We start from the raw sequence: 27334 nt of genomic DNA, 5'->3' as shown, positions 1-27334 counted from the left end.
AATATTTGGCCCATTTTTTCTATTTGGTAATCTGTGTTTATTTTTTTATTTATTTAAGAGTTTATTTAGTATTCTAGATCCAAATATTTTGTTAGATATATGTATTGTAAATATCTTCTCCTATGCTGTGGGCTTACTTTTCACTTTCTTACCAATGTCTGTTTATTAACAGAAATTCTGAAATTAAAAAAATTCAATCTATAATTTCTTGTAAGCACTTTTTGTGTTATTTTTATTTATTTATTTATTTATTTATTTATTTATTTATTTATTATTGAGATGGAGTTTCACTCTTGTCGCCCAAGCTGGAGTCCAGTGGCACGATCTCAGCTCACTGCAACCTCTGCCTCCCAGGTTCAAGCGATTCTCCTGCCTCAGCCTCCCGAGTCACTAGGATTACATGCATGCGCCACCATGCCTGGCTAATTTTTTGTATTTTTAGTAGAAATGGGGTTTCACCATGTTGACCAGGCTGGTCGCGAACTCCTGACTTCAGGCGATCTGCCCACCTTGGCCTCCCAAAGTGCTCGGATTACAGTTATGAGCCACCGTGCCTGGCTGTGTTCTTTAAAAAAAAAAAAAAAAATTACCCACTCCCATACCATAAAAATGTTCTCCTATGCTTACCTCTGAAAATTACATAGTTTTATCTTTTATTTTTGTCTTCAAATCAACTAGAATTAATTTTTTTGTGAACAGCCTCAGGTAGGGATGAAAATACATTTTTTAAAAAGTGAATAGTCAATTGCACAAGCAACACAAAGTAAAAATATCAAACTATGCTTTTTCTCACAGTATTGAGGTTCTGGTCTTGTGTGCTTCTGTTTCTTAACTATTCTGTTCCATTGCTGAGTTTTTCTATCCTTGTCCCAATACCACTGGACTGTCATCACATCTGGTATTGTTAAATCTTCCATGTTTTTTCCTCAGTATAGCCTTTGTTGTTCTTGGCAACTTGCATTTCTATATAAATTTTAGAACTGTTTTGTCAATTTCTGCCATACGAGAAGCTGATATTTTCACTGGGATTGTTTTCAAAATGTAAATTAATTTAGAGGACAATTGTCATCATTATAATATTGTCTTTTAACTCATGAACATGGTATATCTCTCCATTTCAGTTTCAAAATTTTTTCTTAATAATGTTTAGAAGATTCAAGTGGAAATGTCTTGTGAAACTTGTGATATATTTATTCCTAGGTATTTGATATTTTTGTGCCATTTAAGTATTTTTATTTTAGTTTCTATTTTTATTTCTTAACAAGTACAGAAGGTAAAATTAGCTATATTTTGTATTGTGTGCAAGTCAAAATGTTAAGTTTGCTCATTAGCTCTAATAATTATTTCTAGTAAATACTCATAGATTTTGTAGGCTCACAATATCTCCAAATAATGACAATTTAACATTTTATTCACCAATGTTGATGGTTCATTTATACTATTTTTCTTGACTTAATTTACCAGCTAGAATTTCCAATGTAGTGATGAATATAAATTGTTATAGTAGATATCTTTGTCTTTTTCACTTTTTCAGACTCAGGGGGACTATTTTAAATATTTATAAATTGGTATAATAATTGCTGCGAATTTTGGTAGATATTTCTTATCACATCGAGGAGTTCTCTTCTTACTCAAGTTTACTCAACACTTTTTGGTTTATTTTTTAGAAATCATAACTGGTGTTAGAGTTTTGCTAAATTCTTTTGCTGCTTCAGTCAATAATCTCTTGATTGTATTTATGTGGTGCTTGAGATTGACTGATTTTTTTCAAATGTTGGACTAACCTTATGTATCTCACATATTGTAGCTACTCTTTAGAGGTATGATGGATCTCCCCACAAAATCTGGTTCAGATGTCAAGACCTACACACCAAGAAACGATGAGAAGAATTATCATTCACATGAGACTTTCTGGGGCAAGCAGAGTGGCTACCAAACAGGTCTTAAAATGGCTTGAGAAATCCAGGTAAGGAGATTGGCTTTAAATTGTTATGGTGATTAGGGGATGGGTCTAGGATGAAAGTTCCACTCATGGTTTGAATTTTATATCAGCATCAAAGAAGAAAAAAAGCCCTGGTTTTCTTATTAGCTTGTCCCTATGTGAGGCAAAGGGGAGAGAGGGAGGAGTGAAGCCTAAAATCTATGAAGAGTTAAACATCAGAAAATAGAGTCAGACTCTTTGTTACAACCTGGATATATCTCACTGATTCATGACATATTTTCCTTTTTTATAAACCAATTAATTCAATATGCTGAGAGTTTACTTACATTTTTAGCATCTTATGTTTAGAAGAGAGGCTGTTCTGCAATATTCCTTTCTTGTAAGAGCCTTCCAAATTTTAGAATTAAGGTAAACTAGACTCTTAAAAAGAATAAGAGATGGTTCTCTCTTTTTTTCTTCTCTAGAAGATTTGTTTAAGATTTATCTATTTTTGTTCCTAAAATGTTGGAAGAGTTCATAGGCAAAACCATAAAAGCCTGAGGTTTTAATTGTAAAAAGGTATAATAATAGTTTGAATTATTTTTGTTAGAAGACTAATATTAATATTTTTTACTTCTCTTTCAGCCAATATTGGTGAGTTGTATTTTTGTGCCATTTTTTTCAAATTAAATTTATTCATATGAAGTTGTTCATAATATTCTCCTGTTATATTTTAGCTATTTGTAGAATCTACATTCTTGATATTGGTAATGATGTTTTGTTCTCTACTTATACCTTGAACAATATTGCTTAGTTAGATCTTCATCAATTGTATTAGTTTTCCTTGGTCCAACTTTTGACTTTATTCATTTTCCCTTTTGAATACTTTTTTCTATTTTATTAATTTCTGCTATAATTTTGTATAATGTCTTCGCTTTTCCAAGTTTGAATTGCTTTTCTTTTTCTTCCTCAAAAACATAGTGTGTTTCATAAACGTTGTGATATGGTTTGGCTCTGTCCCCACCCAAATCTCATCTTGAATTCCCATATGTTGTGGGAGGGACCCAATGGGAGGTAACTGGATGTGGGGGCCAGTCTTTCCCATGGTGTTCTCTTGGTGGTGGGTGGGTCTCATTAGATATGATGGTATCATAAGGGGGAGTTTCCCTGCACAAACTCTTTTTTCTTTGCCTGCTGCCATCCATGTAAGATGTGACTTGCCCCTCCTTGCCTTCTGCCATTATTGTGAGGCTTCTCCAGCCATGTGAAACAGTAAATCCATATTAAACCTCTTTCTTTTACGAACTGCCCAGTCTTAGGTATGTCTTTATCAGCAGCATGAATATTGACTAATATATGTCGCATGTGTACTTGAAAAAATATATGAATTATATTGTTATTGGATGCAATAGTCTTCATAAGTCCATTAGGTCAAGTTTCAAATATTTTTGTTTATATATTGTATATTCTTTCTGATATTTTTTCCTACTTGGGCAGTTAACTAATGAGAGAGATATATTAAAGTCTAGGTGTCTGCTGATTTGTCTATTCCTCTTTTAGTTCTGTCAAATTTTGCTATATATGGTTTTAAGGTATGTTTTATGTGATTCAGATTTAGGATTATGGTATCTTCAGTTGATCCTTTTTCATTACAAAATGTCCCTGTTTTCCCATAGTCTATTTTGTCTACTATTATTACAGCTTTATCAGCTTTATTTTTGTTGATATTTGCTCGTGTGTTGTATTACTTTTATATTCAACCTTTGTATATTCTTATATTTAAAGAGTAACTTTTCAAAGCACCATGAAGTTGGATTTTGTCTTGTTTATTCTAATCTGACAATCTTTGATGACTACAAAAAGTAGTCAATTTGCTTCGAATGTAATTACTGACACATATAGAGTTCTATTTAGCCTCTTACTACGGTCTTTAATTTACCAGTTTTGAGTTATTCTTTCCTCTATTTTTCCCTTAATCAATCATTATTTACTTATTATGCTGTTAACTTTTATTTATTTATTTTTAATTTTTTCTGTGATTATCCCAGAGATAATAGCATAATCCTTGCTCTAAAGGCTCATGGTATATCCTGCTGTACCGTTTAGAGGTTCATAGTCCCTAATTTTTATTGAGAACATAAATCAAAAATAATTCCAAATAAACTGAGTTTTTTTCCTTGTAAAGTGAATATTTCATTAACATTCGGATTCTTTTAAATGGAAGTGTTTTGGCTAAATTTCCGATGAGTTAAATCTCTTCCTGTGGTTACCCAAATGTGATAATTGCCATTTTTTTCAAATTACATTTAAGTTGTTCATAATATTCTGTTATATACCCAAATATCACATTTGGGTAACCATGTGTGGTTTTCACCTAAATTTTTAATATAAACTTTTTCATATAAACTTTTTTTCCTTATGCTTAGATTCCATTATTAAAACAATGAAGGGACTTCTATTTTGTAATACTGTTTTTTGTGTAATTTAAATTAGGTCCAGTAGAACTACAAATGTTATACCAAGTTTATACTTTTGATTCATGTAAAAAAAAAAAAAAAGATTCCACTCTAATCCTGATTAGAAATAATGGAATAAAATGATTTTTCAGTATTCAAGAATCTATTAATTTAAACAGAATATTCCTTTTAAATTTCTATTTAATTACCTAAACTCACATAGTTTCCAACAAAATAAATATTTCTCATCATAAAATGGTTCTAATTATGTAGCATATCCTAATCCCTTAGAAAAATAGTTTAACACTGTAGAAAAGATAAATGGCCATTAAAAAAGAGAAATGGAGGGTCCAAGATGGCTGACTAGGAGGAACTAGTGTGTACCGCTCTCACAGAGAGGAGACAGAATGGCAAGTAAACAATAGCTCTAATGTGGATTTTCCAGTGCTCCATGTTGGGTTTTATCAAGGAAGCAACAGTGACCCACAGAGAGCAGACAGGAGCAAGGCAAGACAGCTGCCCACCTGGGTTTGGAAAGAAGCCAAGGAAGGCTCCCCAACATGGGGAAGGGGTGAGTGAGCAAGAGCCCCCAGGGACCTACACTCCTGCCACAGACCTTTACAATCCTGGGCACAGACAATCCCCACTGACCATCCCCTGCCAGCCCGGAGGCCTCCAGACAGACACAGGGAGCTACTTGGAGTCTGGGCATAGCCACAGCTCAGGGCCCATGTGGAGCCCAAAGGGCCTTGGATCCCTGAGTACCCTGGTCCTAGCTGCTATAGGCCCATCAACAAGGGAGGCCAGGCTCTTTCATGGCCCCCATGACAGGGGCCGCATCCATGGTGGCAACTTGTGGAGGCACTGCAGGCTTCACCTGTGCTGCACCTCAACCAGGCAAAGCCCACAGGCCTGGGACTACAGCACAGCCATACACCCCTATTTTAGCACTCCTGTCAGTCATGGCTTTTCGTTTCTCTGGGACAGCTCCCAGAAGTGACCCATGGGCCCACTGCAATTGCTGCTGCCACAGGCCGACCACTACTGCCCTCATGCTGGGGAGGGTGCAGAGAGCCCCAAAGCTATAATGAGTCTCTAGCATGCGGTAGAAAAGCAGCCAGACTGTCTTCTATATGGGTACCTGCTCCTTTGGCTTCTCACTGGGCAGAGCCTCCCAACCTGGATCCCCAGCACAGCTGCCCTACATCCATCTGTTCTCTTTAGTCAGTGGTGGCTCTGCATCTCTGGGGTGGTTATCCCAGAGATAACCAAAAGGCTTTCTTCCCTTTGCCTCTGCAATGGTAAACCCTTATTTCCCTCAGGCTAGGAAGGAAATAAAGACCCTGATCGCTTTGCTTGCACCTTCAGCATGCCACAGCTACCCTACAGAGAGGAAGTCAATCTCTTCCCTGAGAGCCCCCAACCCCCTGCTTTTCAGCAGATGAAGCCTCCAGCTTGAGCCCCCAGCTGAACATTCCCTTTGGCAGTGGCTCTGTGTTGCTCTGAGGTGGATTTCCCAGAAGCAACTGATAGCCCCTGTGCTACTGACAAGGCCACTGTAGTGCTACCCACCCTTGCTGCCACCAGGCTGGGGAAAGATCAAAGAGCCTGAATGCTTTACTTGAACCTCCAGCACACCATAGCTGCCCTATGGAGAAGAGGCCAGACTATCTTCCCTGCAAGCCCCTCATACCCCTTGCACTTTACCAGGCAGCACCCTCCCCCGCTACCACCAGTTTGGGCCTACAGTGCAGCCACCCCATCCCCAACTGAGTGTTCCAGTTGCCAGTGGCTCTGCATTTCACTGTGGTGGAGCTTCCGGAGACAAGTGACAGGCCCTCTGCCATTGACATTCCCAAGGTTTCCACACTTGCTGCCCCCAAGCTGGAGAGAGAATAAAAAGCCTGAACTTTTTATTCAGTCCCAAGCTGAGGTCTGTGGCAAACACCTGAGTGGAAGAGGAACCCACACTGTCAGAGCACTGAGATGGAACGTAGTTGCAAATGTGAGGGAGTACACAGGAGTCGTGCAGCTGAGAAAGAGCCTATATACCAGCCAATACGAATAAACACCAACTATTGGATTGCAGCCCAAACTACAACATAAAAAAGTACTTTACTAATATATGCTGCTATGTAAAAGCAAGGGCAGGAATTCAGCCACAAATCCCCTGCACAAAGCCATGGCCCTCTGAAAACATCCAGAAACAAAATCAACTAACTATACTCAAATTACAACATAGTTAAAGGAACATCAGCCCACACAGATGAGAAAGAACTAGCACAAGAACTCCAGCAACTCTAAAAGCCAGCTTATCTTCTTACCTCCAAATGACTGCACTATCTCCCAAGCAATGGTTCTTAACCAGACTAAAGTGGCTGAAATGACAGACATAGAATTCAGAATCTGGGTGGCAATGAAGAACATTGAGTTGAGGAGAAATTTAAAACCCAATCCAAGGAATCTAAGGAATCCAGTAAAATGATTCAAGAGCTGAAGTACAAAATAGCCATTTCAAGAAATAACCAAACTGAGCTGATAGAGCTGAAAAACTCACTACAAGAATTTCACAATACAATTAGAAGTATTATCAGCAGGATTGACCAAGCTGAGGAAAGGATCTCAGAGTTCAAAGACTGATGCTTTGAATCAAGTCAGACAAAAAAAAAAGAATTTTAAACAATTAAAACCTCAGAGAAATATGGGATTACATAAATAAACCAAATCTGCAACTCATTGGCATCCCTGAAAGAAAGTGAAAGAGAGCAAACAATTTAGAAAACGTATTTGAGGATATTGTCCCTGAAATTTCCCTAACCTCACTAGAGAGGTCAACATTCAAATTCAGAGAACACTTGTGAGATACTACAGAAGACAACCATCCTCAAGACACACAGCCATCAGATTCTCCAAGGCCAACATGCAAGAAAAAATACTGAAGGCAACTACAGAAAAGGGGCAGGTCACCACAGGGGAAACCCATCAGGCTAACATTAGACTTTTCAACAGAAAACCTACAAGCCAGAAGGGTTTGGGGCCTATATTAAGAATCCTTAAATAAAAGAAGTTTCAACCAAGAATTTCATGTCCAGCCAAACTAAGCTTCATAAGCAAAGGAGAAATGAAATCCTCTTTAGGCAAGCAAATGCTAGGGAAATTTGTTACCATTAGACCTGCTGTACAAGTCCTTAAGGGAGTGCTAAACATGAAAACAAAAGACTGTTCCTGACCTCCACAAAAACACACTTCAGTACATAGACCACTGACACTACAAAGCAACTACACAATGAAGTCTACATAACAACCAGCCAGCAATACAAGGATAGGATCAAATCCACACATATCAATATTCACTTTGAGTATAAACAGTCTAAATGTCCCACGCAAAAAACAAAGAGTGGAAAGTTGGATAAAGAAGAAAAACCCAGTGGGTCTTCAAGAGACCCATCACACATGCAATAACACTCATAGGCTCAAGCAAATAGGTGAAGAAAGGTCTATCAAGAAAAGACTGTTCAAACTTTAAACCAATAGCAACCCCTGCTCTTTTTGATTTTAAATCATTATTTAAACCTATGGTGATTAAAAAGGACAAAAGGACATTACATAATAATGAATCATTCAATTCAACAAGAAGACTTAACTATCTTAAATATATATGCAGTCAACACTGGAGTACCCAGATTCATAAAACAAGCTCTTAGAGACATACAAAGAGAGTTAGAAAACCACACAATAATAGTGGAAGACATCAATACCCCACTAATAGTATTAGATAGATCACTGAGTCAGAAAACTAACAAAGATAATTGGGACCTAACTCAACACTTGACTAAATGATCCTAACAGACATCTACAGAACACTCCATCCAAAACAACAGAATATACATTCTTTTCATCTACACATGGGAGATACTCTAAAATTGAGCACATGCTCAGCTATGAAGCAATTCTCAACAAATTCAATAAAAACAAAATCATGCCAACTACACTCTCAGACCACAGTGCAATAAAAATAGAAACCAATACCAAGATCTCAAAAAACTATATGATTACATGGAAATTAAACAATCTGCTCCTGAATGACTTTTGAGTAAACAATAAAATTAAGGCAGAAGTCAAGAAATTCTTTGAAACTAATGAAAACAATGATACAACATACCAGAATCTCTGAGATACAGCTAAATCAGTGTTAAGAGAAAAGCTTAAAGCACTAAACCCGCAGATCAAAAAGTTAGAAAGATCTCCAATTAACAACCTAACATCACACCTAGGAAATTGGGGGAGTGGGGGAAGAGCAAACCAACCCCAAACCTAGCAGAAGAGCTAAACTGAATAAAATTGAGATGCAAAAAAAGCATACAAAAGATCAATGAAACTAAAAGTTGGTTCTTCAAAAGAATAATTAAGATTGATAGATCACTAAACTAATTTTAAGAAGAGAGAAGATCCAAATAAATATAATCAGAAATGACAAAGAGGACATTACCACTGACCCCACAGAAATACAAAACACCCTCAAAGACTATTATGAATACCGTATGCACACAAACTAGAAAATCTGGAAGAAATGGATAATTTTCTGGAAACATATGACCTCGCAAGATTGAACCAGGAAGAAATTTAAACCCTGAAAAGACCAATAACAAGTTCTGAAATTGAATTACTAATAAAATATCTACTAACTAGAAGAAGCCCCTTTCCAGAAGGTTTCACATCCAAATTCTACTAGACATATAAAGAAAAGCTGATAACACTCCTACAGAAATTATTTCAAAAAATTGAAGAGGAGAAATTCCTCCCTAACTCGTACCATGAGGCCAGTATCATTCGGATACCGAAACCTAGCAGAGACATAATTAAAAGAGAAAACTTCAGGCCAATATCCTTGAGGAATATAGATGCAAAAATCTTTAACAAAATACTAGCAAACCAAATCCAGGAGTACATCAAAAATATAATCCACCATAATCAAGTAGGCTTTATTCTTGGGATGCAAGGTTGATTCCACTATGCAAGTCAGTAAATATGATTCATCAAATAAAGAGAAGTAAAAACAAACAAACAAACAGGAAACCCACATGATCATCTCAATAGACACAGAAAAGGCTTTCAATAAAATTCAACATTCCTTTATGTTAAAAACCTTCAACAAACTAGGCATCAAGGGAACATGCTTCAAAATAAGAGCCATCTATGGCAAATGTTATACTGAATGGGCAAAAGTTGGAAGCATTCCCCCTAAGAACTAGAACAAGACAAAGATACCCACTCTCATCACTCTTATTAAACATAGTACTGGAAGTCCTAGCCAGAACAATCAGGCAAGAGAAAGAAATAAAAGGTGTCCAAATATGAAGACAGTAAATCAAATTATCTTTCTTCACAGACAATGTAATTCTATACCTAGAAAATCCTATGGTCTCTGCCCAAAGGCTTCTATATCTGATAAACAACTTCATTAAAGTTTCAGGATACAAAATCAATGTACAAAATTAGTAACATTTCTATACACCAATAATGTTCAAGCTGAGAGCCAAATCAATAATGCAATCCCATTTGCAATAGACACAAAAAGAACTAAATGCTTAGGAACACAGATAACCAGGGAAGTGAAATATCTCTACAGTGAGAATTAGAAAATACCGCTGAAAAAAAATCAGAGATGACACAAAGACATGAAAAGTATTTTATGCTCATAAATAGGAGGAATCACTATCATTAAAACGGCTATACTGACCAAAGCAATTTACAGATTCAATGCTATTTATATAAAACTACCAATGACATTCTTCACAGAACTAGAAAAAAATTATTTTAAAATTCATATAAGTCCAATAAAAGTCCTGAGTAGCTAAGGCAATCCTAAGCAAAACAGCAAAGCTGGAGGCATCATGTGACACAAAAACAATATTATAGGGCTACAGTAACCAAAACAGCATGGTAGTGGTACAAAAACAGACACATAGACCAATGGAACAGGTTAGAGAACCCAGAAATAAAAACACACACCTACAACTGTCTGTTCTTTGACAAAGCCTGTATTATCAAGCAATAGGGAAAAGGCTCCCTATTCAATAAATGGTGCTGCACAGTTGTTTAGCCATATGCAGAAGATTAACACTGGATCCCTTCCTTCCACCAAATACAAAAACCTACTCAAGATTGATTAAAGACTTAAATTTGAAAACCTAAAACTATAAATGCCCTAGAAGAAAACCTAGGAAATACCATTCTGGACATCAGTCCTGGCAAAGATTTTATGATGAAGACCCCAAAAGCAATTGTGACAAAAACAAAAATTAACAAGTGGGAACTAATAAACTAAAGAGCTTCTGTGCAGCAAAAGAAACTATCAACAGAGTAAATAGACATCCTACAGAATGGGAGAAAGTAAAGTATTTGTGAACTATGCATCCAACAAAGTTTTAATATCCAGCATCTAAAAGGAACTTAAATTAACAATTAAAAAACAAAACAACCAAATTAAAAGTGGGCAAAGGCCATGAACAGACACTTCTGAAAAGAGGACATACATATGGCCAACAAGCATATGAAAAAATGCTTAACATCACTCATCATTAGAGAAATGCAAACCCAAACCATAATGCAATATTGTCTGACACCAGTCCAAATGGCTATAACTAACAGCCACAAAATAACCCACACTGGCAAGGCTGTGGAAAAATGGGAATGCTTATATACTGTTGGTGGGAATGTAAATTAGTTCAGCTACTGTGGAAGGCAGTTTGGAGATTTCTCAAATAACTTAAAACAGAACTACCATTTGACCCTTGCAATTTCATTATTGAGTATTTACCCAAAGGAATGTAAATCATTCTACCATAAAGATACACATGTATGTCCATCACAGCCCTATTCGCAATAGCAGAGACATAGAATCAGTGTAGATGCCCATCAATTGTAGACTGGATAAAGAAAATGTGATACACATACACCGTGGAATACTATAAACCATACAAAACAGCAAAATCATGTTTTTGCAGCAACATGGGTGAAGCAGAAGGCCGTTATCCTAAGCAATTAACATAGCAACAGAAAGCCAAATACCACATGTCCTCAGTATAAGTGGGAGGTAAACACTGAGTACATATGGCCACAAAGAAGGGAACAATAGACACTAGGGCCTAGTCGAGGGTGGAGACTGAGAGGAATGTGAGGATCGAAAAACTACCTGTTGGGTACTATGTTCAGTACCAGGGTGATGAAATAATCTGTACACCAAATCCCCATGACATACAATTTACCCATGTAACAAACCTGCATCCTCTGAACCTAAAATAAAAGTTGGAAAGAAAAAAAATTTTAATTAAAAAAATAAAAATAATTTAAAAATAAAAAAGAAATAATTTACTTCTGCAACTTATCTAGCATAATAAAAATCAAAAAGGCTAGTTAATCATAATTAGAACATTAATGCCTTTGGATCTTTAATAGATTCTACATTTTTATAATTCTTCAAGGCCAGGTGTGATGGCTCACTCCTGTAACCTAGAACTTTGGGAGGACAAGGTGGGTAGGTGACTTGAGCCGAGGAGTCTGAGACCAGCCTGGACAACATGGTGAAACCTCATCTCTAAGAAAAGTGCAAAAATTAGCTGTAGTATGCTCCTTTAATTCCAGCTACTAGGGAGGCTGAGGTGGGAGGATCATCTGAGGCTAAAGTGAGCTGTGATTGCACCATTGCACTTCAGCCTGGGTGACAGAGTCCCTGTCTCAAAAAAAAAAAATTATTCAGGTATTCTTTATGTGCCTTAAGGTAAACCCCTGGAGATGCTTATTTTATAGAAGTATAATATCAGCTTACATTTTATTTTATTTTAATAATTTATGTCTCATGAACAAATTTTTGAAATGTTGTATAGCTATTATTTTTTAAATCTTTTTTATTTATTATACTTTAAGTTGTAGGGTACATGTGCACAACGTGCAGGTTTGTTACATATGTATACATTTGCCATGTTGGTTTGCTGCACCCATTAACTCATCATTTACATTAGTTATTTCTCCTAATGCTATCCCTTCCCCATCCCCCGACCCCACGACAGGCCCCAGTGTGTGATGTTCCCCATCCTGTGTCCAAGTGTTCTCATTGTGCAGTTCCCACCTATGGGTGAGAACATGCGGTGTTTGGTTTTCTGTCCTTGACATAGTTTGCTCAGAATGATGGTTTCCAGCTTCATCCATGTCCCTACAAAGGACATGAACTCATCATTTTTTATGGCTGCATAGTATTCCGTAGTGTATATTTGCCATATTTTCTTAATCCAGTCTATCATTGATGGACATTTGGGTTAGTTCCAAGTCTGTGCTATTGTGAATAGTGCCGCAATAAACGTATGTGTGCATGTGTCTTTATAGTAGCATGATTTATAATCCTTTGGGTATATACCCAGTAATGGGATCGCTGGGTCAAATGGTATTTCTAGTTCTAGATCCTTGAGGAATTGCCACACTGTCTTCCACAATGGTTGAACTAGTTTACACTCCCACCAACAGTGTAAAAGCATTCTTATTTCTCCACATCATCTCCAGCACCTATTGTTTCCTAACTTTTTAATGATTGCCATTCTAACTGGTGTGAGATGGTATCTCACTGTGGTTTTGATTTGCATTTCTCTGATGACCAGTGATGATGAGGATTTTTTCATGGGTCTGTTGGCTACATAAATGTCTTCTTTGAAAAGTGTCTGTTCATATACTTTGGCCACTTTTTGATGGGGTTGTTTGATTTTTTTCTTGTAAATTTGTTAAAGTTCTTTATAGATTCTGGATATTAGCCCTTTGTCAGATGGGTAGATTGCAAAAATTTTCTCCCATTCTGTAGGTTGCCTGTTCACTCTGATGGTAGTTTCTTTTGCTGTGCAGAAGCTCTTTAGTTTAATTAGATCCCATTTCTCAATTTTTGATTTTGTTGCCATTGCTTTTGGTGTTTTAGTCATGAAGTACTTGCCCATGCCTATGTCCTGCATGGTATTACCTAGGTCTTCTTCTAGGGTTTTTATGCTTTTAGGTCTAACATTTAAGTCTTTAATCCACCTTGAATTAATTTTTGTATAAGGTATAAGGAAAGGATCCAGTTTCAGCTTTCTACATATGGCTAGCCAGTTTTCCCAGCACCATTTATTAAATAGGGAATCTGTTCCCCATTTCTTGTTTTTGTCAGGTTTGTCAAAGATCAGACAATTGTAGATGTGTGGTGTTATTTCTGAGGCCTCTGTCCTGTTCCATTAGTCTATATCTCTGTTTTGGTACTAGTACCATGCTGTTTTGGTTACTGTAGCCTTGTAGTATAGTTTGAAGTCAGGTAGCTGATGCCTCCAGCTTTGTTATTTTGGCTTAGGATTGTCTTGGCAATGCAGGCTCATTTTTGGTTCCATGTGAACTTTAAAGTAGTTTTTTCCAATTCTGTGAAGAAAGTCATTGGTAGCTTGATGGGGATGGCATTGAATCTATAAATTACCTTTGGCAGTATGGCCATTTTCACAATATTAATTCTTCCTATCCACGAGCATGGAATGTTCTTCCATTTGTTTGTATCCTCTTTTATTTTGCTGTGCAGTGGTTTGTAGATCTCCTTGAAGAGTTCCTTCACATCCCTTGTAAGTTGGATTCCTAGGTATTTTATTCTCTTTGTAGCAATTGTGAATGGGAGTTCACTCATGATTGGGCTCTCTGTTTGTCTGTTGTTGGTGTATAAGAATGCTTGTGATTTTTGTACATTGATTTTGTATCCTGAGACTTTGCTGAAGTTGCTTATCAGTTTAAGGAGATTTTGGGCTGAAGCAATGGGATTTTTCTAAATATACAATCATGTCATCTGCAAACAGGGACAATTTGACTTCCTCTTTTCCTAATTGAATACTCTTTATTTCTTTCTCTTGCCTGATTGCCCTGGCCAGAACTTCTAACACTGTGTTGAATAGGAGTGGTGAGAGAAGACATCCCTGTCTTGTGCCAGTTTTCAAAGGGAATGCTTCCAGTTTTGCCCATTCAGTATGATACTGGCTGTGGGTTAGTCATAAATAGCTCTTATTATTTTGAGATACATTCCATCACTACCTAGTTTATTGAGAGTTTTTAGCACAAAGGGCTGTTGAATTTTGTCAATGGCCTTTTCTGCATCTATTGAGATAATCATGTGGTTTTTTTCTTTGGTTCTGTTTATGTGATGGATTACATTTATTGATTTGCATATGTTGAACCAGCCTTGCATGCCAGGGATGAAGCCAACTTGATCTTGGTGGATAAGCTTTTTGATGTGCTGCTGGATTCAGTTTGCCAGTATTTTATTGAGTATTTTCACTTCGATATTCATCAAGGATATTGGTCTAAAATTCTCTTTTTTTGTTGTGTCTCTGCCAGGCTTTGGTATCAGCATGATGCTGGCCTCATAAAATGAGTTAGGGAGGATTCCCTCTTTTTCTATTGATTGGAGTAGTTTCAGAAGGAATGGTACCAGCTCCTTCTTGTACCTCTGGTAGAATTCAGCTGTGAACCCATCTGGTCCTGGACTTTTTTTGGTTCATAGGCTATTAATTATTGCCTCAATTACAGAGCCTGTTATTGGTCTAGTCAAGGATTCAACTTCTTCCTGGTTTAGTCTTGGGAGGGTGTATGTGTCGAGGAATTTATCCATTTCTTCTAGATTTTCCAGTTTATTTGCATAGAGGTGTTTATAGTATTCTCTGATGGTAGTTTGTATTTCTGTGTGATCTGTGGTGATACCCCTGTATCATTTTTTATTGCATCTATTTGATTCTTCTCTCTTTCTTCTTTATTAGTCTTGCTAGCAGTCTATCAATTTTGTAGATCTTTTCAAAAAACCAACTCCTGGATTTATTGACTTTTTAACAGGTTTTTTGTGTCTCTATCTCCTTCAGTTCTGCTCTCATCTTAGTTATTCATTGCCTTCTGCTAGCTTTTGAATTTGTGTGCTGTTGCTTCTCTAGTTCTTTTAATTGTGATGTCAGGGTGTCAATTTTAGATCTTTCCTGCTTTCTCTTGTGGGCATTTAGTGCTATAAATTTTCCTGTACGCACTGCTTTAAATGTGTCCCAGAGATTCTAGTATGTCATGTCTTTGTTCTCATTGAACAAGAAATAAAGAACATCTTTATTTCTGCCTTCATTTCGTTATTTAGCCAGTAGTCATTCAGGAGCAGATTGTTCAGTTTCCGTGTAGTTGTGCGGTTTTGAGTGAGTTTCTTAATCCTGAGTTCTAATTTGATTGCACTGTGTTCTGAGAGAGAGTTTGTTGTGATTTCTCTTCTTTTACATTTGCTGAGGAGTGCTTTACTTCCAACTATGTGGTCAATTTTGGAATCATGTGGTGCTGAGAAGAATGTATATTCTGTTGATTTGGGGTTTGAGAGTTCTGTAGATGTCTATTAGGTCTGCTTGGTGCAGAGCTGAGTTCAATTCCTGGATATCCTTGTTAACCTTCTGTCTCATTGATCTGTCTAATATTGACAGTGGGGTGTTAAAGTCATCCAGTATTATTGTGTGGGAGTCTAAGTCTCTTTGTATGTCTCTAAGGACTTGCTTTGTGAATCTGGGTGCTCCTGTATTGAGGGCATATATATTTAGAATAGTTAGCTCTTCTTGTTGAATTGATCTCTTTACTGTTATGTAATGGCCTTGTTTGTCTCTTTTGATCTTTGTTGGTTTAAAGTCTGTTTTATCAGAGACTAGGATTGCAACCCCTGCTTTTCTTTGCTTTCCATTTGCTTGGTAGATCTTCCTCCATCCCTTTATTTTGAGCCTATGTGTGTCTCTGCACGTGAGATGGGTCTCCTGAATACAGCACACTGATGGGACTTGACTCTATGCAGTTTGCCAGTCTGTGTCTTTTAATTGGGGCATTTAGCCCATTTACACTTAAGGTTAATATTGTTATGTGTGAATTTGATCCTGTCCTTATGATATTAGCTGGTTATTTAGCCCATTAGTTGATGTAGTCTTTTCCTAGCACTGATGGTCTTTACAATTTGACATGTTTTTGCAGTGGCTGGCACCGATTTTTCCTTTCCATGTTTAGTGTTCCTTCAGGAGCCCTAGTAAGGCAGGCCTAGTGGTGACAAAATCTCTCAGCTTTTCCTTGTCTGTAAAGGATTTTATTTCTCCTTCACTTATGAAGCTTAGTTTGGCGAATATGAAATTCTGGATTGAAAATTCTTTTCTTTAAGCATTGGCCCCCAATCTCTTCTGGCTTGTAGAGTTTCTGCCGAGAGATCTGCTGTTAGTCTGATGGGGTTCACTTTGTGGGTAACCTGACCTTTCTCTCTGATTGCCCTTAACATTTTTTCCTTCATTTCATCTTTGGTGAATCTGACAATTATGTGTCTTGGTGTTGCTCTTCTTGAGGAGTATCTTTGTGGTGTTCTCTGTATTTCCTGAATTTGAATGTTGGCCTGCCTTGCTGGGTTTGGGAAGTTCTCCTGGATAATATCCTGAACCGTGTTTTCCAGCTTGGTTCCATTCTCCCTGTCACTTTCAGGTACACCAATCAAACGTAGATTTGGTCTTTTTACATAGTTCCATATTTCTTAGAGGCTTTGTTTGTTTCTTTTTAATCTTTTTTCTCTAAACTTCTCACTTCATTTCATTAATCTGATCTTCAATCACTGATACCCTTTCTTCCACTTGATCGAATTGGCTACTGAAGCTTGTGCATGTGTCACATAGTTCTCGTGCCATGGTTTTCAGCTCCATCAGGTCATTTAAGATCTTCTCTACACTGTTTATTCTAGTTAGTCATTCGTCTAACCTTTTTTCAAGGTTTTTAGCTTCCTTGCGTTGGGTTTGAACATTCTCCTTTAGTTTGAAGAAGTTTCTTGTTATCGACCTTCTGAAGCCTACTTCTGTCAACTCATCAAAGTCATTCTCCATCCAGTTTTGTTCAATAGCTGGCAAGGAGCTGCAATCCTTTAGAGGAGAAGAGGTGCTCTGGTTTTTAGAATTTTCAGCTTTTCTGCTCTGGTGTATCCCCATCTTTGTGGTTTTATCTACGTTTGGTCTTTGATGATGGTGACCTACAGATGGGGTTTTGGTGTGGATGTCCTTTTTGTTGATGTTAATGCTATTCCTTTCTGTTTGTTAGTTTTCCTTCTAACAGTCAGATCCCTCAGCTGCAGGTCTGTTGGAGTTTGTTGGAGGTCCACTCCAGACCTGTTTGCCTGGGTATCACCAGTGGAGGCTGCAGAACAGCAAATATTGCAGAACAGCAAATATTGCTGCCTGATCCTTCCTCTGGAAGCTTCGTCTCAGAGGGGCACCCGGCTGTATGAGGTGTCAGTCAGCCCCTACTGGAAGGTGTCTCCGAGTTAGGCTACACAGGGGTTAGGGACCCACTTGAGGATGCAGTCTGTCCATTCTCAGAGCTCAAACACTGTGCTGGGAGAACCACGGCTTTCTTCAGAGCTGTCAGACAGGGACATTTAAGTCTGCAGAATTTCTGCTGCCTTTTGTTCAGCTATGCCCTGCCCCAGAGGTGGAGTCTACAGAGGCAGGCTGGCCTCCTTGAGCTGTGGTGGGCTCCACCCAGTTTGAGCTTCCTGGCTGCTTTGTTTACCTACTCAAGCCTCAGCAATGGCAGACACCCCTCCCCCAATCAGGCATGCCGCCTCACATTTCGATCTGGGACTAGCTGTGAGCAAGTCTCCGTGGGCGTGGGACCCACTGAGCCTGGCACAGGATGTAATATCCTGGTGCGCCGTTTGTTAAGACCTTTGGAAAAGTGCAGTGTTTAGGTGGCAGTGTCCTGATTTTCCCGGTAGAGCCTGTCACAGCTTCCTTTGCCTAGGAAAGGCAAATCCCCCAACCCCTTGCACTTCCCAGGTGAGGTGATGCCCCGGCCTGCTTTGGCTCACCCTCTGTGGGCTGCATCCACTGTCCAATCAGTCCCAGTGAGATGAACCAGGTACCTCAATTGGAAATGCAGAAATCACCCGTCTTCTGCATCGATAACGCAGGGAGCTGCAGACCTGAGCTGTTCCTATTTGGCCATCTTGGAACAGACCTTGTGTAGCTATTAAATAAATTAATCATGAATCATGTTTATCAGTTCTATAAATGGAAAAATTTGAAAGTATTTGCTTCTCTTTTCCAACTTAAAGAATAGTGGTCATGACCTAATCCAGGTATTTTGTCTGAAAATGGAAGGTGTCATTTTAGTGTTTGTTTCTTGCATTTTTTCTAAGAGAAATATATCTGAATACAACTGTATTATAAACCTTTGTTATGTAGCAACTTTTCCTAAGGCTATCAGTAGAAATAAATATGATATGATAATATGATGTCATTTAAACTGAAAGTTGTCACCAGCTGGCACAATGGAAAAGAAAGGTTTTGTTAATCCTATGTTATTTACTTATTTTTATTACGGCTCACTCCCCACCTCATCTTATCCAAAAGAAACATCACAAGCATACAAACAAAATAGTCCCTCAGGCAGAAACGTTAAAATATTTGGACCTTTTTTCTTTTCCCACATGACTATTTTTTGGATGCTTTATAGTTGTCCTTTTTTTTTTTTTAGGAAAAGAGACTGAAATTTAAATCGGTCAACTTAGAAAATTGTTAGTAGTGACAAATTCAAAAGAAATTCATCTTATTGCCAAATTCATTAGTGTTCCCGAGCCCTCCTTCTCTTGTTTCTTTAAATGATATAACTTTATTAAATACTTTTATTTTACCTTCTCTACCTTTAACATTTCATTATGCCAGTTTGCATTCTCTGATCATTCAATTTCTTTACTTTACTTAGATTCCAAAATATGGATAAGACACTAAGATTTTGCCTTTGGTCATATTCTCATTTTCTCTTTTCACCTGCTCTTCAGAATTTCTTATGGTCCTCAGTATCAATTCTTCTGTTATCTGTGTTCCCTCTCAGCTCCTGCCCAGAATCATTATCTAGATAGTCCATGTTAATCTCACATTCAACCATCCTCAACAATTAATCATGTCTGCCACTCCTAAATTTAAAAATATTATTGTTCTTTTTTCTCTTGTTGACCTGTCTGCCCTCTGAACAAATAGGAATCCTGGAAATTTAGGCTAATTTTTGGCCCTTCCCTAATGGGTCATATTTCCCAACTTTTGTCAATTTTTATTACACAATTTCACTCAACTCCAGTTCTTCCTTTTGATTTACACTTCTTTGCCTAAGTTTAAGTCCTTCCTATAATTTGTCTGAACTATTATAATTGTCTCCTATCTGTTCTTGAAGATACTAATTTCTACCTTTTCATAGATGCTCCATGACATTACATTTTCTAAAGAATAATTTTAATAATGTCATTTTCTCTTCTGAAAACTTTAGGGGCTTCCAGGTATATGCTGAGTAGGTAAATATCATCTTATATTTTCTTGAAGGTACAGAAGCCAGAATCAACATTATGAGTGGCCTAATTCTACTCCAATTCCTGCCATGGACTCTTTCTGGCCTGAATCAACTCTACAAATTTATTTTCCTCATCTGCTGAGAAATGTTGCAGTGTTTAGTACAGGAGATAGAAACCATTTTAGGCTTTTTAACAAAGAAGTTATTTATACAGATTATTAGATGCTTGTAAAATTTTTGGAAGGGCTAGAGACAGGGAGATCAGAGAGCTGTCACTAGGTGTCAGAGTAATAGCACTACAATTGTCATCCAGAGATCAGGAATCAGTGGAAAATGGTGATCAATTTAATGGCTGCCACCACTCCAAAAACCAGTGACTAGAGAATAAAATGTAGAGTACAATGTCCTCAAGAACCATTGACACAGGAAAGGGAATGGCTTCTGCCTTCCTTCTACCTTCCAAAATTTACATGGTTGGATCTCATTGGCAGAGAACCTCAATCATATTCATAAGGCTAGTGGTCAAGGAGTCTGGAAAATTTATAGTCTAACCTTTCAACCCATGCAATATAAAGGAAATATTAAAGATGGTCCACATGGATTCTGGATGCCAGAGGTCAATATCCAGTCCATGAGGTTGGCTTGATGACTTTAGTATTCTGTTTCAAACATTCCTTACTTTAGAACAGCTAGTAACAGTTGTGCCAGCTGTGCTGTGCACATTCAGACACTACTGCCCAGCCTTCATTCTGGCTCTCTCAATATTATAGATGGAATTAATATAAAGAGAGGTCAAGTAATAATATTTTGAAAATATGTAATCCTAATGGTTCTATGTCAGCTTCTGTCCAGTAGAACTAAATGTAAGTTGCATAGGTACCTATTTAGTAGCCATATTTTAAAAAGTTGAAAAAAACAGATGAAATTAGTTTTAACAACATTTTATTTTAATTATGTATTTAATTCCAGTATATAATGTAACATAATAATGAAATATTTTACATTATTTTTTCATACTATTGATAATATAGTATATATCTTACACTTAATTTTCAAAGTTTTTAATTTTTGTGGGTACATGGTAGGGGTATATATTTATGAGGTACATGAGATATTTTGATACAGGCATACAATGTGTAATCACATCAGGATAAATGTGGTATTTATTACCTCAAAAATTTATCCTTTTTGTTACAAACAATCTAATTACACTCTTAGTTATTTTTATATGTATAATTAAATTATTATTGACTATAATTGTTGTGCTATCAAATATTAGTTCTAATTCATACTTTCTTAGTGGTAACCACCTCCAGTCTCCCCTCCCCCATTACCCTTCCCAGAATCTGGGAACTTTCCTTCTACTCTCTATCTCCATGCATTCAATCATTTTAATTTTTAGCTCCCACACATGAGTGAGAACATGTGAAGTTTGTCTTTCTGTGCCTGGCTTATTTCTCTTAACATATTGATCTCCAGTTCTGCCCATGTCTTCCAAATGACAAGATCTCATTCTTTTTTATGGCTGAATAGTACTCCATTGTGTATATGTATCACATTTTCTTTACCCATTTATCTGTTGGTGATCATTTATTGTGAATAGTGCTGCAATAAACATAGGAGTACAAGTACCGCCTTTGCTGGGCAGAAGATTTTTAACTTGATGTGATCCCATTTGTCCATTTTTGCTTTGGTTGCCTGTGCTTGTGGGGTATTACTTTAAAAATATTTGCCCACTTCAGTGTCCTGGAGAGTTTTCCCAGTGTTTTATTGTAGTATTTTCATAGTTTGAGATCTTACATTTAAGTCTTTAATCATTCTTGATTTGATTTTTGTATGTGGTAAGAGACAGGGGTCTAGTTTCATTCTTCTGCATATGGATATCCAGTTTTCCCAGCACTGTTTATTGAAGATACTATCTTTTCTCCAAGCATGTTCTTGACACCTTGAAAATGAGTTCACTGTAGATGTGTGGACTTGTTTCTGGGTTCTCCATTCTCTTCCATTAATTGGTCTATGTGTCTGTTTCTATGCCTGCCCATACCATGCTGTTTTGGTTACTATAGCTCTATAGTATAATTTGAAGTCAAGTAGTGTGATTCCTCCAATTTTGTTCTTTTTGCTCAGGATGTCTTTGGCTATTTTGTGGTTCCATATCAATTTTAGGATTTTTTTTTCTATTTTTATGAAGAGCATCATTGGTATTAATAAGGATTGCATTGAATCTGTAGAATGGACATTTCAATTTAATATTAATCCTTTCAATCTATAAACATGGAATATTTTTCCATTTCTTGTGTCCTCTTCAACTGCTTACATCAATGTTTTACAGTTTTCATCGTAGAGATCTTTCACTTCTTTGGTTAAGTTAATTCCTGGGTACTTAATTTTATTGGTTGGCTTGTTTAGCTGTTGTAAATAAGATTCCTTTCTTGACTTCTTTTTCATATTGTTCACTGTGGGCATAGACAAATGCTTCAGATGTTGGCATGTTGATTTTGTATTCTGCAACTTTAATGAATTTGTTTATCAGTTCCAACAGTTTTTTGGTGGTAGATTTTTCCAAATATACAATCATATCATCTGCAAACAAGAATAATTTGACCACTTCCTTTTCGATTTTTATGCCCTTTATGTCTTTCTCTCTTCTGATTGCTCTAGCTAAGACTTGCAATACTATGTTGAATAACAGTGGTGACAGTGGGCACCTTTGTTGTGTTCTATATCTAATAGGAAAGGCTTTCAGTTTTTCCCATTCAATCTGATACTAGCTTTGGGTCTGTCATATATGGATTTTATTATGTTGAGGTATGTTCATTCTATATCCAGTTTTCTGAGATTTATTAATATGAAGTGATGTTGAATTTTATGAAATGCTTTTTCAACATCAATTGAAATGATCGTATGGTTTCTGTCCTCCTTTCTATTGATATGATGTATCACATTGACTGATTTGCATATGTTGAATCATTGATTTGCATATGTTGAATTTATCCGTGGGATAAATGCTATTTGGTAATGATTAATAATCTTTTTAATGTGTTGTTGAATTTGGTTTGCTAGTATTTTGTTGAGGTTTTTTGCATCAATATTTATCAGCCTTGTTTTCCTGTACTTTTCTGTTTTATATGTGTCTTTGTCCATTTTTGGTGTCAGTGTAATACTGGCCTTACAGAATGAATTTGGAACTATTCCCTTCTCTATTTCTCAAAATTATTTCAGCAGGATTGGTATTAGTTATTATTTAGATGTTTGGTAGAATTTTAGCAGTGAAGCCATTGGGTCCTGGGCTTTTCTTTAATGGGAGAGGATCTCAAACTAACAGATTAGTTTGTACAGTTTTTAGATTTCTTCATAGTTCAATATTGGTAGGTTGCGTGTGTCTAGAAATTTATTCATTTCTGCTAGAATTTTCAGTTTATTGGCATATAGTTGCTCATAGTAGCCCCTAACGATCTTTTGAATTTCTGTGGTTTCAGTTGTAATGTCTCCTTTTTCATCTCTGATTTTATTTATTTGGATCTTCTCTCTTTTCTTGGTAGTCAGGCTAAAGGTTGGTCCATTTTGTTTATCTTTTTAAAGAACAACTTTTTGTTTCCTTGATCTTTTTATTGTTTTCTGTTTTAAAATTTCATGTACTTCTGCTCTGATGCTTATTATTTCTTTTCTCCACTAATTTTGGGTTTGGTTTGCTCTTGCTTTTCTAGTTCTTTAAGATGCATCATGAGGTTATTTATTTGAAGTTTTTCTTCTTTTTTGGTGTAGGTACTTGCAAGTATAAACTTCCCTCTTAGTACTGCCTTTGATGTATCCCACAGGTTTTGATATATTGTGCTTCCATTATCATTTGTTTCAAGAAATTTTTCAATTTTCTTCTTAATTTTTTAATTGACCCACTGGTCACTCAGGAGCATATTGTTTAATTTTCATGTGTTTTTATAGTTTCCAAAATTTTCTCTTGTTTTGATCTCTAGTTTTATTTCATTGTGGTCAGAGAAGATGCTTGCTTGAAAATATTTTAATTTTTTGAATGTTTTATTACTTGTTTTGTGACCTAACATATGGTCTATCCTTGAGAATGATCCATGTGCTGAGAAGAACATGTATTCTGCAGCTGCTGGAGAAAATGGTCTGTAAATATCTATTAAATCCATTTTGTCTATAGTGCAGATTAAGTCCAATGTTACTTTGTTGATTTTCTGTCTGGAAGATCTGTCTAATGCTAAAAGCATGGTGTTGAAGTCTCCAGGTATTATTGTACAAAGATCTATCTCTCTCTTAAGCTGTAATAATATTTGCTTTATATATCTGGGTGCTCCAGTGTTGTGTCCACATATATTTACATTTGTTATATTCTTTTGCTGAATTGACCCCTTTATCATATATAATGACCTTTGTCTCTTTCTACAGTTTATGTCTTGAAATCTATTTTGTCTAATATAAGCATAGCTACTCCTGCTCTTTTTTGGTTTCAGTTGGCATAAACTAACTTTGTACATCTCTTTATTATCAGTCTAGGTAGGCCTTTATAGGTGAAGTGTGTTTCTTGTATACAATAGATAATTGAGTATTTTTTAAAATCCATTTAGCCACTCCATGTCTTTGGACTGGAGAGTTTAGTCCATTTACATTCAATGTTATTATTGATAATAAAGACTTCTGCCCTTTCGTTATTTGTTTTCTGGTTGTTTTCTGGTTTTCTCTTCCTTCTCTCCTTCCTTTCTGTCTTCCTTTTAGTGAAGGTGATTCTCCCAGTAAGACCCTTTTTTAGCTCCTAACTACCAGAATTGTAACATATTTGTATGGTTTTAAGCTACTATAGCTATGGTAACTTCTTGCAGCAGCAATGAGAAACTAATCCCTTAGTTTTGAAATTAGGTCTTACCAAGTTAAGCAAATTTACTAACTGTTATGACAACTGAGTATTCTAAAAATATAGTTCAGACTTCTAAGTCCTCCTAGTCCAGCCTCTAAGGAGCCTGGAAGTCATCACTTCATCCTAACAAGTTAAAACCTGAATTAACTGAAAAATTAATAACTCTTCTTATAACTATCAGAGAAGTGAGGTCACAGAGCCCAGACACCTTATATCCCGACCTCAGAAATCATCAGTACTCCAGTGTCTAGCCTTTGAACTTCTGACTCACATCTGTAGGCCCTCAGGATCTCAGATCTGTGGCCTCAGACTGAGAGTTACACTATTCTATTCCCTAGTTCTGAGGTGTTTGGACTTGGACTGAGCCCCCGTACCAGCTCTCCTGGTTCTAAAGCTTACAGGCAATCTATTGTGGGATGTCTCAGCCTCCATAATCAAGCGAGCCAATTCCCCCTAAAAAATCTCTTTTTATATATTTCTCTATATATCCTATTGGTTCTGTCTCTCTGGAGAATCTTAACTAAAGTAATAGCCAATGCAATGTTGAAGAAGAAGAAGAAAGTTGGAGGACTCCACCTCCAAGTTATCCTCTCACCTCAACCTCCCAAGTAGCTGGGACCACACAATGTACCACCACGCCCAGCTAGTTTTTGTATTTTTTATAGAAATGGAGTTTCATAATGTTGCTTAGCCTGGTCTCAAACTCCTGGGGGCAAGCAATCTACCTGTCTCAGCCTCCCAAAGTCATGGGATTGCCAGGGTGACCCACTGTGCCCAGTTTTAATAAATCCAGATTTTTGACCTAACATAGCTGAAGCACCATCTGTCATGATAGAAATTAATTTTTGCATATCCTCTTGAAATTATTCTTTGGCAGATGTAGGAAGTGTAAAATATCTATACTATGAATTTGATATTTTGTGCTGTGAATTGAACTTTCTTTATAAGACTGGAAGTGTTTTGACACAAAAAGCACCCAAAGTGTTAATTGGGCAGTACTGCTTTTATCACACAACTAATCTAAAGCTAAAGACACGTTCTTGCAAATTTTTAAACTTTGAATAAAAACACCATTGATATTGTTAGAAAATTTCTATAGGTTATTGGTTTAAATAAGGTCTTTCACTGTGAAACATCTTTTTTAAAAGAAGCTTCATAATTTCATAAAAAAATTTCTATAACTGAAATTACAATTTTATTTACCATCTCTCTATCTAAAAAATGTTGTATTGCATTTGTCTGCAAAAATCTAAGCCATTTTCATCTGGCCAAAGTTACACTCTCAGTTCCTGTTAAAAAATGTTTAATATTTTTGTTAGACATTAATTCTGATTTCATGTGGTTGATTTTGTAGATTTTTTCTTTTTTGATATCAAGAGAAAACTTCACATCAAAGTTACTATCTACTTGTTGACATGTAATATTTCCCACTTTATTGTCTTTAAATTTTTTACACCACAATAGTATACTTTGGTTTGTTTGTTTTGCTTTCCTACAGCAAATTGCAATGGCCAATGGTTATGAAATATGTGCCATGCCTCCTTCCAGCATCTTTTTTCCTTTAGTATTCTGGACATAGTATTAGCACCACCATTTTCACTTGATTCTGTATCAGTTATATGTCTTCATTTTAAGTAAAAATAATTGTCCATATTTTTAAAAGTATAAAAATAAATTAACATATTTACTATATAAACAGCATTAAAATTTATATACCACTTACAATTTACATGGATATCACTATATTTCATAAAGTCCTCATAAGATATTAATGTATAATAATATTAGGTGGTGATTTTCTATGGCCTTTTTATATATCTTGTAACAGATTTTGTCCCAGACCATCTTTTCAAGGATGTTCACATAACAGACAGCCTTGGAAGCTAGGGGTAATGTCTCCCTCTGAGTGAGGGGGAAGATCTCTTTCCTGACAAAGATAATAGTTAATATTTCCCTCAAGGGCAAATGTTGGGCAAGTTTGCTAGCAGCCCCACTTTATAAGATTAGTAGTTTCCTAATCTCAGTGTTCCTCCGTTGGGAGACAGATCCACGGAGTGCTCAGCATCCACCTGGGCTTACTCTACATTGCCCCCAGGGACTTTGGCAACCAAAAGGGCCAGCGAGAATATGAAGCTCATGTGGTACCTCTTATGCTGTGTCTTTGGTCTCTGCAACTTTTCAGAAATCCTGAGAGCTATTCAACCTTTTCTAATAAATTCCGTTTCTACTTGAATTAGTCAAGGTTGTTTCCTGTCATGACTGAGAATCCTGATGAACAGAGCTCTAAAATGGCAACCTTGAATTTCTTTATCAAAATTCCACATATAGAGGGTGTGGGCCTCTACACTGCACACATATGGCTTGCCACTTTCAGGAAAGTTATTTACAAAAGATGAATGATCCTATTTAATTTTTTTAAGAGACATTGTCTTGATCCATCGCGTAGGCTGCAGTAGCTAAGTGTGTAAATCCTTTTGGGCTTGTTGTTTTCTTACAGACCATATCTGTGGAAGTGTGGAAAGGAAACCCAGAAGGTTTACACAGTTCTTCTTAGGAACTGTTTGATTCCTTGACAAAAAACACATTGTAATGTTACAGTGTTATATAGAAAATGTAATTTAAACTGAACCACACTGCCGACACCAAGTACACCAATGCTGTGTCTATGTGTAATGGCATCAACAACACACATGCCTATTATCTGCACTAAAATAC

The sequence above is a fragment of the Pan troglodytes genome, chromosome 3, assembly GCF_028858775.2.
Source record: "Pan troglodytes isolate AG18354 chromosome 3, NHGRI_mPanTro3-v2.0_pri, whole genome shotgun sequence".
Lineage (NCBI taxonomy): Eukaryota > Metazoa > Chordata > Mammalia > Primates > Hominidae > Pan > Pan troglodytes.
Note: the sequence above shows the minus strand (reverse complement) of the source record.